Source organism: Ambystoma mexicanum, chromosome 1q (assembly GCF_040938575.1).
Source record: "Ambystoma mexicanum isolate Mex_15411 chromosome 1q, UKY_AmexF1_1, whole genome shotgun sequence".
Taxonomy (NCBI): Eukaryota; Metazoa; Chordata; class Amphibia; order Caudata; family Ambystomatidae; genus Ambystoma; species Ambystoma mexicanum.
Genome location: NC_090922.1, coordinates 1,254,377,148 through 1,254,388,757, shown reverse-complemented (window position 1 = coordinate 1,254,388,757; position 11,610 = coordinate 1,254,377,148). Strand labels below are relative to the sequence as shown.

The window sequence follows — 11,610 nt, the reverse complement described above, 5'->3', positions numbered from 1 at the left end:
TGCCTACAGCACCTGGTATTCCCAGGCGGTCTCCCATCCAAGTACTAACCAGGCCCGACCCTGCTTAGCTTCCGAGATCGGACGAGATCGGGCGCATTCAGGGTGGTATGGCCGTAGGCGAGGAGTGCGCCGATTCCGAGCCTCTTGTGCTGTGTCAGCTCGGCATCCACCCCCCTCTTGCAATGCTGAACGCTGTCCTCGGCAGTGTGTTTCTGCTCTAAGAGTGTGCCGATTCCGAGCCTCTTGTGCTGTGTCGGCTCTGACGTCCCCACCCCTCTTGCAATGCTGAACGCTGTCCTCGGCAGTGTGTTTCTGCACTAAGAGTCAGCCGATTCCGAGCCTCTTGTGCTGTGTCGGCTGTGACGTCCCCACCCCTCTTGCAATGCTGAACGCTGTCCTCGGCAGTGTGTTTCTGCACTAAGAGTCAGCCGATTCCGAGCCTCTTGTGCTGTGTCGGCTCTGACGTCCACACCCCTCTTGCAATGCTGAACGCTGTCCTCGGCAGTGTGTTTCTGCTCTAAGAGTCAGCCGATTCCGAGCCTCTTGTGCTGTGTCGGCTCTGAAGTCCACACCCCTCTTGCAATGCTGAACGCTGTCCTCTGCAGTGTGCTGCTGCTCTTTTTTTGCCTCAAGCTCAGGAGCCACAGCTGCCGGCTTGGAAAAGCAACGAGCAGCTTCATGCACCCACTTTTGAAATACCCGCTTGCCTATTCATGTTTGCAAAGAAACTGCCTGTAAATTCAGCTCAAGCCACACTAGCACTCACTCTACCAAGCGTCAGTTCCTTACAAAAATAAAAATAAATCTCTAAAAGAAAGAAATAAACACACACACACACACACAATTTTCCTGCTGGGGTCTCCTCGACTCTTTGGAAGGCAGAGGTCGACGTGGGTTAAGGCCCTTCCTTACCTTCTCTGCTGGTGGTCTACGAGTGCAGGAAAGAAGCAGGCCCAGTAACAGCAACCGAGGCCCCCAGCCCAGCCCAGCCCATGCAGGGAACACCTGAAGGCTGACTCTCTAACCCAGTGCTGCTCCAAGTTGGTTTGGCAAAAGTTTGCAAAGAAGCTGCCTGTAAATTCAGCTCAAGCCACACTAGCACTCACCCAAGCGTCGGGTCCTTATAAAAAGGAAAAAAAGCACCTCTAAAAAATAAGAAATAAACACACACACAATTTTCCTGCTCCGGTCTCCTCGACTCCTTGGAAGGCAGAGGGCGATGTTGGTTGCGGCCCTTACCTTCTCCGGCTGGTGGCCTACAAGTGCAGGAAAGAAGCAGGCCCAGTAACAGCAACTGAGGCCCCCAACCCAGCACAGCCCAGGCAGGCATCAGCTGAAGGCTGATTCTCTAACCCAGTGGTGCTCCAAGTTGGTTTGGCAAACGTTTGCAAAGAAGCCGCCCGTAAATTCAGATCAAACCACACTAGCACTCACCCAAGCGTCGGTTCCTTATAAAAAGGGGGAAAAAAGCACCTCTAAAAAATAAGAAATAAACACACACACAATTTTCCTGCTCCGGTCTCCTCGACTCCTTGGAAGGCAAAGGGCGATGTTGGTTGAGGCCCTTACCTTCTCCGGCTGGTGGCCTACAAGTTCAGGAAAGAAGCAGGCCCAGTAACAGCAACTGAGGCCCCCAGCCCAGCCTAGCCCATGCAGGGAACACCTGAAGGCTGACTCTCTAACCCAGTGCTGCTCCAAGTTGGTTTGGCAAATGTTTGCAAAGAAGCTGCCTGTAAATTCAGCTCAAGCCACACTAGCACTCACCCAAGCGTCGGTTCCTTATAAAAAGGAAAAAAAAGCACCTCTAAAAAATAAGAAATAAACACACACCCAATTTTCCTGCTCCAGTCTCCTCGACCCCTTGGAAGGCAGAGGGCGATGTTGGTTGCAGCCCTTACCTTCTCCGGCTGGTGGCCTACAAGTGCAGGAAAGAAGCAGGCCCAGTAACAGCAACTGAGGCCCCCAACCCAGCACAGCGCAGGCAGGCATCAGCTGAAGGCTGATTCTCTACCCCATTGGTGCTCCAAGTTGGTTTGGCAAACGTTTGCAAAGAAGCCGCCCGTAAATTCAGATCAAACCACACTAGCACTCACCCAAGCGTCGGGAAGGCGGAGGGCAATGTCAGCTGAGGGCCTCACCTTCTCCGGCGGGTGGCCTACACGTCCAAGAAAGAAGCAAGCCCAGGAACAGCAGCTGAGGCCCCCAGCCCAGCCCAGCCCAGCCCAGCCCAGCCCTGCCCAGGTCAGGCATCAGCTGAAGGCCGACTCCCTGCACATGGGAAGGACCGAGGCCAGACCCTGGGCTCCTGGGCTCCTGGGCCCCTAGGCTGAAGGCTCGCCTCGGCTCGACCAGCGCTCGATCAGGCTCGATCAGGCGAGATTATTAGGTAGCATGGGGCCCAGCTGGGACTTCTAGGAAGCTTAGGGTGACCGCCACTTCTTCCCCATCCAGAGGCCTGGCTATGGAGACGAGAGGCATGATGTGGCCTCCCTTCCTGCCTCTTGAAGGCCCCTCTCCCCCCGTGAGCAGTTCCCGCTCCAAGTGTCCCCCTGTCTCCCAAGGTGCACTCTACCTCTAGACCCCACATATGCAGATGAGACCCATCCACTTCCCTCCACTAGCTGTAGGGGGCCTTGCGTGTCCACGTTTCAATGGCAGGGAAAGGGCCCACTCGAGAGAAAACAGAAAGACGCTGAAGGAGCTTTGGCAGGGACACGAGCTGCTCTTTTTTGCTCCATCCGAGCCGACAAGCTGCCGTCGATTCAGCCTCCCGCTGCTGGAGTGTGCTGCTCCAAGTTAGTTTGGCGAAAACGTGTTCGCTACTGACGGGGGTCTGTATTGGAGCAAGGGCTGCTGGCTGCCCCTTTGCCTTTTTCACGCGCTGTGTTTGTTAAAATTAAAAGGAGAATGGAGGAAAATGATAGCTCAAGGCGGAGAAGACGAACGCCACCTATCGGGGACAGAGTAGCAAAATGCCTACAGCACCTGGTATTCCCAGGCGGTCTCCCATCCAAGTACTAACCAGGCCCGACCCTGCTTAGCTTCCGAGATCGGACGAGATCGGGCGCATTCAGGGTGGTATGGCCGTAGGCGAGGAGTGCGCCGATTCCGAGCCTCTTGTGCTGTGTCAGCTCGGCATCCACCCCCCTCTTGCAATGCTGAACGCTGTCCTCGGCAGTGTGTTTCTGCTCTAAGAGTGTGCCGATTCCGAGCCTCTTGTGCTGTGTCGGCTCTGACGTCCCCACCCCTCTTGCAATGCTGAACGCTGTCCTCGGCAGTGTTTCTGCACTAAGAGTCAGCCGATTCCGAGCCTCTTGTGCTGTGTCGGCTCTGACGTCCACACCCCTCTTGCAATGCTGAACGCTGTCCTCGGCAGTGTGTTTCTGCTCTAAGAGTCAGCCGATTCCGAGCCTCTTGTGCTGTGTCGGCTCTGAAGTCCACACCCCTCTTGCAATGCTGAACGCTGTCCTCTGCAGTGTGCTGCTGCTCTTTTTTTGCCTCAAGCTCAGGAGCCACAGCTGCCGGCTTGGAAAAGCAACGAGCAGCTCCATGCACCCACTTTTGAAATACCCGCTTGCCTATTCATGTTTGCAAAGAAACTGCCTGTAAATTCAGCTCAAGCCACACTAGCACTCACTCTACCAAGCGTCAGTTCCTTACAAAAATAAAAATAAATCTCTAAAAGAAAGAAATAAACACACACACACACACACAATTTTCCTGCTGGGGTCTCCTCGACTCTTTGGAAGGCAGAGGTCGACGTGGGTTAAGGCCCTTCCTTACCTTCTCTGCTGGTGGTCTACGAGTGCAGGAAAGAAGCAGGCCCAGTAACAGCAACCGAGGCCCCCAGCCCAGCCCAGCCCATGCAGGGAACACCTGAAGGCTGACTCTCTAACCCAGTGCTGCTCCAAGTTGGTTTGGCAAAAGTTTGCAAAGAAGCTGCCTGTAAATTCAGCTCAAGCCACACTAGCACTCACCCAAGCGTCGGGTCCTTATAAAAAGGAAAAAAAGCACCTCTAAAAAATAAGAAATAAACACACACACAATTTTCCTGCTCCGGTCTCCTCGACTCCTTGGAAGGCAGAGGGCGATGTTGGTTGCGGCCCTTACCTTCTCCGGCTGGTGGCCTACAAGTGCAGGAAAGAAGCAGGCCCAGTAACAGCAACTGAGGCCCCCAACCCAGCACAGCCCAGGCAGGCATCAGCTGAAGGCTGATTCTCTAACCCAGTGGTGCTCCAAGTTGGTTTGGCAAACGTTTGCAAAGAAGCCGCCCGTAAATTCAGATCAAACCACACTAGCACTCACCCAAGCGTCGGTTCCTTATAAAAAGGGGGAAAAAAGCACCTCTAAAAAATAAGAAATAAACACACACACAATTTTCCTGCTCCGGTCTCCTCGACTCCTTGGAAGGCAAAGGGCGATGTTGGTTGAGGCCCTTACCTTCTCCGGCTGGTGGCCTACAAGTTCAGGAAAGAAGCAGGCCCAGTAACAGCAACTGAGGCCCCCAGCCCAGCCTAGCCCATGCAGGGAACACCTGAAGGCTGACTCTCTAACCCAGTGCTGCTCCAAGTTGGTTTGGCAAATGTTTGCAAAGAAGCTGCCTGTAAATTCAGCTCAAGCCACACTAGCACTCACCCAAGCGTCGGTTCCTTATAAAAAGGAAAAAAAAGCACCTCTAAAAAATAAGAAATAAACACACACCCAATTTTCCTGCTCCAGTCTCCTCGACCCCTTGGAAGGCAGAGGGCGATGTTGGTTGCAGCCCTTACCTTCTCCGGCTGGTGGCCTACAAGTGCAGGAAAGAAGCAGGCCCAGTAACAGCAACTGAGGCCCCCAACCCAGCACAGCGCAGGCAGGCATCAGCTGAAGGCTGATTCTCTACCCCATTGGTGCTCCAAGTTGGTTTGGCAAACGTTTGCAAAGAAGCCGCCCGTAAATTCAGATCAAACCACACTAGCACTCACCCAAGCGTCGGGAAGGCGGAGGGCAATGTCAGCTGAGGGCCTCACCTTCTCCGGCGGGTGGCCTACACGTCCAGGAAAGAAGCAAGCCCAGGAACAGCAGCTGAGGCCCCCAGCCCAGCCCAGCCCAGCCCAGCCCAGCCCTGCCCAGGTCAGGCATCAGCTGAAGGCCGACTCCCTGCACATGGGAAGGACCGAGGCCAGACCCTGGGCTCCTGGGCTCCTGGGCCCCTAGGCTGAAGGCTCGCCTCGGCTCGACCAGCGCTCGATCAGGCTCGATCAGGCGAGATTATTAGGTAGCATGGGGCCCAGCTGGGACTTCTAGGAAGCTTAGGGTGACCGCCACTTCTTCCCCATCCAGAGGCCTGGCTATGGAGACGAGAGGCATGATGTGGCCTCCCTTCCTGCCTCTTGAAGGCCCCTCTCCCCCCGTGAGCAGTTCCCGCTCCAAGTGTCCCCCTGTCTCCCAAGGTGCACTCTACCTCTAGACCCCACATATGCAGATGAGACCCATCCACTTCCCTCCACTAGCTGTAGGGGGCCTTGCGTGTCCACGTTTCAATGGCAGGGAAAGGGCCCACTCGAGAGAAAACAGAAAGACGCTGAAGGAGCTTTGGCAGGGACACGAGCTGCTCTTTTTTGCTCCATCCGAGCCGACAAGCTGCCGTCGATTCAGCCTCCCGCTGCTGGAGTGTGCTGCTCCAAGTTAGTTTGGCGAAAACGTGTTCGCTACTGACGGGGGTCTGTATTGGAGCAAGGGCTGCTGGCTGCCCCTTTGCCTTTTTCACGCGCTGTGTTTGTTAAAATTAAAAGGAGAATGGAGGAAAATGATAGCTCAAGGCGGAGAAGACGAACGCCACCTATCGGGGACAGAGTAGCAAAATGCCTACAGCACCTGGTATTCCCAGGCGGTCTCCCATCCAAGTACTAACCAGGCCCGACCCTGCTTAGCTTCCGAGATCGGACGAGATCGGGCGCATTCAGGGTGGTATGGCCGTAGGCGAGGACTGCGCCGATTCCGAGCCTCTTGTGCTGTGTCAGCTCGGCATCCACCCCCCTCTTGCAATGCTGAACGCTGTCCTCGGCAGTGTGTTTCTGCTCTAAGAGTGTGCCGATTCCGAGCCTCTTGTGCTGTGTCGGCTCTGACGTCCCCACCCCTCTTGCAATGCTGAACGCTGTCCTCGGCAGTGTGTTTCTGCACTAAGAGTCAGCCGATTCCGAGCCTCTTGTGCTGTGTCGGCTCTGACGTCCACACCCCTCTTGCAATGCTGAACGCTGTCCTCGGCAGTGTGTTTCTGCTCTAAGAGTCAGCCGATTCCGAGCCTCTTGTGCTGTGTCGGCTCTGAAGTCCACACCCCTCTTGCAATGCTGAACGCTGTCCTCTGCAGTGTGCTGCTGCTCTTTTTTTGCCTCAAGCTCAGGAGCCACAGCTGCCGGCTTGGAAAAGCAACGAGCAGCTCCATGCACCCACTTTTGAAATACCCGCTTGCCTATTCATGTTTGCAAAGAAACTGCCTGTAAATTCAGCTCAAGCCACACTAGCACTCACTCTACCAAGCGTCAGTTCCTTACAAAAATAAAAATAAATCTCTAAAAGAAAGAAATAAACACACACACACACACACAATTTTCCTGCTGGGGTCTCCTCGACTCTTTGGAAGGCAGAGGTCGACGTGGGTTAAGGCCCTTCCTTACCTTCTCTGCTGGTGGTCTACGAGTGCAGGAAAGAAGCAGGCCCAGTAACAGCAACCGAGGCCCCCAGCCCAGCCCAGCCCATGCAGGGAACACCTGAAGGCTGACTCTCTAACCCAGTGCTGCTCCAAGTTGGTTTGGCAAAAGTTTGCAAAGAAGCTGCCTGTAAATTCAGCTCAAGCCACACTAGCACTCACCCAAGCGTCGGGTCCTTATAAAAAGGAAAAAAAGCACCTCTAAAAAATAAGAAATAAACACACACACAATTTTCCTGCTCCGGTCTCCTCGACTCCTTGGAAGGCAGAGGGCGATGTTGGTTGCGGCCCTTACCTTCTCCGGCTGGTGGCCTACAAGTGCAGGAAAGAAGCAGGCCCAGTAACAGCAACTGAGGCCCCCAACCCAGCACAGCCCAGGCAGGCATCAGCTGAAGGCTGATTCTCTAACCCAGTGGTGCTCCAAGTTGGTTTGGCAAACGTTTGCAAAGAAGCCGCCCGTAAATTCAGATCAAACCACACTAGCACTCACCCAAGCGTCGGTTCCTTATAAAAAGGGGGAAAAAAGCACCTCTAAAAAATAAGAAATAAACACACACACAATTTTCCTGCTCCGGTCTCCTCGACTCCTTGGAAGGCAAAGGGCGATGTTGGTTGAGGCCCTTACCTTCTCCGGCTGGTGGCCTACAAGTTCAGGAAAGAAGCAGGCCCAGTAACAGCAACTGAGGCCCCCAGCCCAGCCTAGCCCATGCAGGGAACACCTGAAGGCTGACTCTCTAACCCAGTGCTGCTCCAAGTTGGTTTGGCAAATGTTTGCAAAGAAGCTGCCTGTAAATTCAGCTCAAGCCACACTAGCACTCACCCAAGCGTCGGTTCCTTATAAAAAGGAAAAAAAAGCACCTCTAAAAAATAAGAAATAAACACACACCCAATTTTCCTGCTCCAGTCTCCTCGACCCCTTGGAAGGCAGAGGGCGATGTTGGTTGCAGCCCTTACCTTCTCCGGCTGGTGGCCTACAAGTGCAGGAAAGAAGCAGGCCCAGTAACAGCAACTGAGGCCCCCAACCCAGCACAGCGCAGGCAGGCATCAGCTGAAGGCTGATTCTCTACCCCATTGGTGCTCCAAGTTGGTTTGGCAAACGTTTGCAAAGAAGCCGCCCGTAAATTCAGATCAAACCACACTAGCACTCACCCAAGCGTCGGGAAGGCGGAGGGCAATGTCAGCTGAGGGCCTCACCTTCTCCGGCGGGTGGCCTACACGTCCAGGAAAGAAGCAAGCCCAGGAACAGCAGCTGAGGCCCCCAGCCCAGCCCAGCCCAGCCCAGCCCAGCCCAGCCCAGCCCTGCCCAGGTCAGGCATCAGCTGAAGGCCGACTCCCTGCACATGGGAAGGACCGAGGCCAGACCCTGGGCTCCTGGGCTCCTGGGCCCCTAGGCTGAAGGCTCGCCTCGGCTCGACCAGCGCTCGATTAGGCTCGATCAGGCGAGATTATTAGGTAGCATGGGGCCCAGCTGGGACTTCTAGGAAGCTTAGGGTGACCGCCACTTCTTCCCCATCCAGAGGCCTGGCTATGGAGACGAGAGGCATGATGTGGCCTCCCTTCCTGCCTCTTGAAGGCCCCTCTCCCCCCGTGAGCAGTTCCCGCTCCAAGTGTCCCCCTGTCTCCCAAGGTGCACTCTACCTCTAGACCCCACATATGCAGATGAGACCCATCCACTTCCCTCCACTAGCTGTAGGGGGCCTTGCGTGTCCACGTTTCAATGGCAGGGAAAGGGCCCACTCGAGAGAAAACAGAAAGACGCTGAAGGAGCTTTGGCAGGGACACGAGCTGCTCTTTTTTGCTCCATCCGAGCCGACAAGCTGCCGTCGATTCAGCCTCCCGCTGCTGGAGTGTGCTGCTCCAAGTTAGTTTGGCGAAAACGTGTTCGCTACTGACGGGGGTCTGTATTGGAGCAAGGGCTGCTGGCTGCCCCTTTGCCTTTTTCACGCGCTGTGTTTGTTAAAATTAAAAGGAGAATGGAGGAAAATGATAGCTCAAGGCGGAGAAGACGAACGCCACCTATCGGGGACAGAGTAGCAAAATGCCTACAGCACCTGGTATTCCCAGGCGGTCTCCCATCCAAGTACTAACCAGGCCCGACCCTGCTTAGCTTCCGAGATCGGACGAGATCGGGCGCATTCAGGGTGGTATGGCCGTAGGCGAGGAGTGCGCCGATTCCGAGCCTCTTGTGCTGTGTCAGCTCGGCATCCACCCCCCTCTTGCAATGCTGAACGCTGTCCTCGGCAGTGTGTTTCTGCTCTAAGAGTGTGCCGATTCCGAGCCTCTTGTGCTGTGTCGGCTCTGACGTCCCCACCCCTCTTGCAATGCTGAACGCTGTCCTCGGCAGTGTGTTTCTGCACTAAGAGTCAGCCGATTCCGAGCCTCTTGTGCTGTGTCGGCTCTGACGTCCACACCCCTCTTGCAATGCTGAACGCTGTCCTCGGCAGTGTGTTTCTGCTCTAAGAGTCAGCCGATTCCGAGCCTCTTGTGCTGTGTCGGCTCTGAAGTCCACACCCCTCTTGCAATGCTGAACGCTGTCCTCTGCAGTGTGCTGCTGCTCTTTTTTTGCCTCAAGCTCAGGAGCCACAGCTGCCGGCTTGGAAAAGCAACGAGCAGCTCCATGCACCCACTTTTGAAATACCCGCTTGCCTATTCATGTTTGCAAAGAAACTGCCTGTAAATTCAGCTCAAGCCACACTAGCACTCACTCTACCAAGCGTCAGTTCCTTACAAAAATAAAAATAAATCTCTAAAAGAAAGAAATAAACACACACACACACACACAATTTTCCTGCTGGGGTCTCCTCGACTCTTTGGAAGGCAGAGGTCGACGTGGGTTAAGGCCCTTCCTTACCTTCTCTGCTGGTGGTCTACGAGTGCAGGAAAGAAGCAGGCCCAGTAACAGCAACCGAGGCCCCCAGCCCAGCCCAGCCCATGCAGGGAACACCTGAAGGCTGACTCTCTAACCCAGTGCTGCTCCAAGTTGGTTTGGCAAAAGTTTGCAAAGAAGCTGCCTGTAAATTCAGCTCAAGCCACACTAGCACTCACCCAAGCGTCGGGTCCTTATAAAAAGGAAAAAAAGCACCTCTAAAAAATAAGAAATAAACACACACACAATTTTCCTGCTCCGGTCTCCTCGACTCCTTGGAAGGCAGAGGGCGATGTTGGTTGCGGCCCTTACCTTCTCCGGCTGGTGGCCTACAAGTGCAGGAAAGAAGCAGGCCCAGTAACAGCAACTGAGGCCCCCAACCCAGCACAGCCCAGGCAGGCATCAGCTGAAGGCTGATTCTCTAACCCAGTGGTGCTCCAAGTTGGTTTGGCAAACGTTTGCAAAGAAGCCGCCCGTAAATTCAGATCAAACCACACTAGCACTCACCCAAGCGTCGGTTCCTTATAAAAAGGGGGAAAAAAGCACCTCTAAAAAATAAGAAATAAACACACACACAATTTTCCTGCTCCGGTCTCCTCGACTCCTTGGAAGGCAAAGGGCGATGTTGGTTGAGGCCCTTACCTTCTCCGGCTGGTGGCCTACAAGTTCAGGAAAGAAGCAGGCCCAGTAACAGCAACTGAGGCCCCCAGCCCAGCCTAGCCCATGCAGGGAACACCTGAAGGCTGACTCTCTAACCCAGTGCTGCTCCAAGTTGGTTTGGCAAATGTTTGCAAAGAAGCTGCCTGTAAATTCAGCTCAAGCCACACTAGCACTCACCCAAGCGTCGGTTCCTTATAAAAAGGAAAAAAAAGCACCTCTAAAAAATAAGAAATAAACACACACCCAATTTTCCTGCTCCAGTCTCCTCGACCCCTTGGAAGGCAGAGGGCGATGTTGGTTGCAGCCCTTACCTTCTCCGGCTGGTGGCCTACAAGTGCAGGAAAGAAGCAGGCCCAGTAACAGCAACTGAGGCCCCCAACCCAGCACAGCGCAGGCAGGCATCAGCTGAAGGCTGATTCTCTACCCCATTGGTGCTCCAAGTTGGTTTGGCAAACGTTTGCAAAGAAGCCGCCCGTAAATTCAGATCAAACCACACTAGCACTCACCCAAGCGTCGGGAAGGCGGAGGGCAATGTCAGCTGAGGGCCTCACCTTCTCCGGCGGGTGGCCTACACGTCCAGGAAAGAAGCAAGCCCAGGAACAGCAGCTGAGGCCCCCAGCCCAGCCCAGCCCAGCCCAGCCCAGCCCAGCCCAGCCCTGCCCAGGTCAGGCATCAGCTGAAGGCCGACTCCCTGCACATGGGAAGGACCGAGGCCAGACCCTGGGCTCCTGGGCTCCTGGGCCCCTAGGCTGAAGGCTCGCCTCGGCTCGACCAGCGCTCGATTAGGCTCGATCAGGCGAGATTATTAGGTAGCATGGGGCCCAGCTGGGACTTCTAGGAAGCTTAGGGTGACCGCCACTTCTTCCCCATCCAGAGGCCTGGCTATGGAGACGAGAGGCATGATGTGGCCTCCCTTCCTGCCTCTTGAAGGCCCCTCTCCCCCCGTGAGCAGTTCCCGCTCCAAGTGTCCCCCTGTCTCCCAAGGTGCACTCTACCTCTAGACCCCACATATGCAGATGAGACCCATCCACTTCCCTCCACTAGCTGTAGGGGGCCTTGCGTGTCCACGTTTCAATGGCAGGGAAAGGGCCCACTCGAGAGAAAACAGAAAGACGCTGAAGGAGCTTTGGCAGGGACACGAGCTGCTCTTTTTTGCTCCATCCGAGCCGACAAGCTGCCGTCGATTCAGCCTCCCGCTGCTGGAGTGTGCTGCTCCAAGTTAGTTTGGCGAAAACGTGTTCGCTACTGACGGGGGTCTGTATTGGAGCAAGGGCTGCTGGCTGCCCCTTTGCCTTTTTCACGCGCTGTGTTTGTTAAAATTAAAAGGAGAATGGAGGAAAATGATAGCTCAAGGCGGAGAAGACGAACGCCACCTATCGGGGACAGAGTAGCAAAA

At 54.9% G+C, this 11,610-nt stretch overlaps 4 non-coding genes across 4 annotated transcripts; all 4 read right to left on the bottom strand.

Moving 5' to 3' along the window:
• Positions 1-119, bottom strand: LOC138564155 (5S ribosomal RNA). The gene has a single exon (XR_011300114.1). It is a non-coding gene; the product is annotated as a 5S ribosomal RNA (ribosomal RNA).
• Positions 120-2,973: 2,854 nt separating this feature from the next.
• Positions 2,974-3,092, bottom strand: LOC138564143 (5S ribosomal RNA). Its single transcript, XR_011300103.1, has one exon. It is a non-coding gene; the product is annotated as a 5S ribosomal RNA (ribosomal RNA).
• Positions 3,093-5,844: 2,752 nt separating this feature from the next.
• LOC138564130 (5S ribosomal RNA) lies at positions 5,845-5,963 on the bottom strand. The gene has a single exon (XR_011300091.1). It is a non-coding gene; the product is annotated as a 5S ribosomal RNA (ribosomal RNA).
• Positions 5,964-8,727: 2,764 nt separating this feature from the next.
• On the bottom strand, positions 8,728-8,846 carry LOC138564118 (5S ribosomal RNA). Its single transcript, XR_011300080.1, has one exon. It is a non-coding gene; the product is annotated as a 5S ribosomal RNA (ribosomal RNA).
• Between the last annotated feature and the right edge of the window lie 2,764 nt (positions 8,847-11,610).